Raw genomic sequence first — 3164 nt, forward strand, 5'->3', positions numbered from 1 at the left:
AAGCAAGGTCCGTCGTTTACACATTAAAGCTTTATTGTCTAGCTTAGCCAAGCGGCGGGAACTCCGACAGAAATCTGACGGAGAGCGCGCCGGCCCTTTGTTCTACTTAGTTTTTATAGTTTTATAAGTGGGAAGTACAGAAGCAAAAATTGCAATTAGGAGCCCGTTACTGCTATTGGTTATAGTCATATGTCCTTTAACATGATAGGACCACGTTCAATTTGCAAACCATACATCATTTTGGAGAGAACAAAATTTACAAGTCAACACAATGGTAGAAAGATATCTCTTTACATATTAAAAGGCCTTCCTATATTTTCTAGTGTTCATCCACCATCTCTCTGTCCAGAGTCAGATGTATTAACCACATGCATTTACATAAGAGAGGTAGTTTCCGTGGGGACAAATGCCCGCAAATGGCTCATTGCTATAAGAAAAGGTTTATTTTGGCTTTTCCCTTCCTGCACCTGGCTAGCCATTCACTCCTTTCCCCACAGGTGTGGTGGAATGTCAGGGAATCTATGCTTCCTTCCCTTTTCATTTACAATACAATGGCAAGAGCCATCCTAGTTATGCTAATCACACAGCACAGAGACTATTCTCACAATTTCTCTTAACCCAAATTAATAAAATGTTCACCAAGCCTCCTAAAATATTAATATTAATTCTGTAGCCTTTGGTACTTTACAACACCTGTGGGTGAAATGGCTCAGTGGCTCCTCAGTAGAAGTTCCTTTCTCACTCTAAATCAAGTTCGAAATGGTGGGGAACTATCTGTCCTCTACAGAAACCGAAGTATCTTGATTCTTTCCATCTTTGGGCTTTGCTGTTTTTACTACATAGCTTCCAAGGTTTTTTTATTTAACTATATCAAGTAGGCCTAAGGTAAAGGAAGACGAAAGTCAGCATGTAAGGTTCTAACGACCCAGATCTAGCAGAGGCCCACATTCCTTTTGCTCAATAGTAGGCAACATGATTAGTGCTAGAAAGGCTGAAAAATGTGGACTAGGTAAATGTCTAGAAAAAAAGAGAAAACAAAATAGATTATCTGGTAGGAGTTCTTTCATTTTTGTGAGAAACATCAAGTAATATAATGGCTATAATAAGCCAATATGTTATATGCATTTTTTCTTACTTTACCCATTCCTATAATATTAAATGTCTCATAAGTATGAAAATTTGTTATCACTATTATTACTTGATTCTAATTAGTTATTTTTTTAACTTCGGGGCTAAAGGCACAGCAAAAGGAGAATTTCATTAATAAAATTAAAAACAAATAGATTATAACCTTTTGATTTAGAATTACTTTTTTGTGTGTGTGTATATTTTTCTGAAGCTGGAAGTGGGGAGAGACAGTCAGACAGACTTCCGCATGCGCCCGACCGGGATCCACCTGGCACGCCCACCAGGGGGGCGATGCTCTGCCCCTCCCGGGCGTCACTCTGTCGAGACCAGAGCCACTCCAGCGCCTGGGGCAGAGGCCAAGGAGCCATCCCCAGTGCCCGGGCCATCTTTGCTCCAATGGAGCCTTGGCTGCAGGAGGGGAAGAGAGAGACAGAGAGGAAGGAGAGGGGGAGGGGTGGAGAAGCAGATGGGTGCTTCTCCTGTGTGCCCTGGCCGGGAGTCGAACCCGGGACTTCTGCACTCCAGACAGATGCTCTACCACTGAGCCAACCGGCCAGGGCCTGATTTAGAAACACTTTTGAAGAGAGTTATAGGTCCAAACTCACTGATTTTCACTGTCATTTTGAAACTGAAAATATATATATGTGTGTGTGTGTGTGTATGTGTATATATATATATATATATATATATATATATATATATATACAGTTTATTGTGTTCAGATATATATATCTTGAATTTGTTAATAATATGGCACTTTTAATTCTCTCTTAACATATATTCAGTGTATGGCATCTCAGCAGAATTTATTAATTTTTTGTTATGTACATACTTGGATGGCAAATGTGAAATAAAAGCCACTCAAAGCTATATTAAATATTTACATGGTTTCATTTTTTAATTCAAAAAGATAATGTGTTTTAAATGTATTCATGTCACATTGTAGTTGCCAAGTTTTTTTAAGCATATTAAACAAAAATTTCAAAAAGTTACCGATTGATGATTAGTAATTTAAAAACCAGGATACATTTTTGCTTAATATTTTTCTTTGATGTGCTACATATTTTCAACTTCTGAAAACCATGTCTTTATGATATAAAATATTAGGGCTGTCACCGTGATTTATGCAACATCACTCTTGTCACCTTTCCTTGTAATAATAGAAATATAATTAGTGCAGAGATGTTGACTTAATTAATGAAATGTTTACTTAGATGAATTTTTCTGTTTTTTTTTTGTACATTTTAAAAATTATGATTGTTATCCTTGAGTAAATATGAATGCAAGTAAAGATTATTAAAAAGAGAACAGAATTTGGAATTGTTAGCAAGACTTAGGTTTGAATCTTATATCATCACATTCAGTTGTGTGCACTTGAGTATTCCTTAGACTCTGAGTCTCAATTAATTCATTTGGAAACTAGAGACAATAATGAACTCTGCAAGATATGACAGAGATATATATTTTATAGGAGATAACACATTTTTTGGGGCTTAGTGTGTTTCCTGGTACACAATAGATTCTCAATAAATATCTTTAAAATGCACCAAAATTAAATTCTATCAGAAATTTGTCAATGTAGTTTATATGATAATTCTGACAGTAGTTTATGAATATTATTAGTTTAAATAAATGAATATGTATGATATCAGTTATGCATGCAATCTAAATACATCAAACTTATAGAAACAAGGACTAGAATGTCATCTAACCAGGGCTCAGGTTTGGGGGAATTGGAGAGATATTGGTCAAACGGTACAAACTAGCAGTTAAAATATTAATAACTTCTGACAATCTAATGCACAACATTGTGATTATAGTTAGATTGTGTTTTTAGTTTTAATTTATTGTGTTGACATGGTTTCAAGTGTCCCACTCAATATAACACCTTCTTTACACTGCATTGGGCACCCCATGCCCCATGCAAAGTCTCTTTCCACCCCTGTTTTTCCCCTTTTGTCCCCCTTTCACTACCACTACCTCCATTTCCCTTTCAGAATTGCTAACCTGTTGTCTGCATCTCTGTGTTATGTATA

The 3164-nt window shown here is 36.3% G+C and overlaps 1 non-coding gene across 1 annotated transcript; it reads right to left on the reverse strand.

Moving 5' to 3' along the window:
• Window positions 1-1612: 1612 nt before the first annotated feature.
• Window positions 1613-1688, reverse strand: TRNAS-GGA (transfer RNA serine (anticodon GGA)). The gene has a single exon. It is a non-coding gene; the product is annotated as a tRNA-Ser (tRNA).
• Window positions 1689-3164: the final 1476 nt, after the last annotated feature.

This window comes from Saccopteryx leptura, chromosome 2, assembly GCF_036850995.1.
Source record: "Saccopteryx leptura isolate mSacLep1 chromosome 2, mSacLep1_pri_phased_curated, whole genome shotgun sequence".
Classification (NCBI taxonomy): domain Eukaryota; kingdom Metazoa; phylum Chordata; class Mammalia; order Chiroptera; family Emballonuridae; genus Saccopteryx; species Saccopteryx leptura.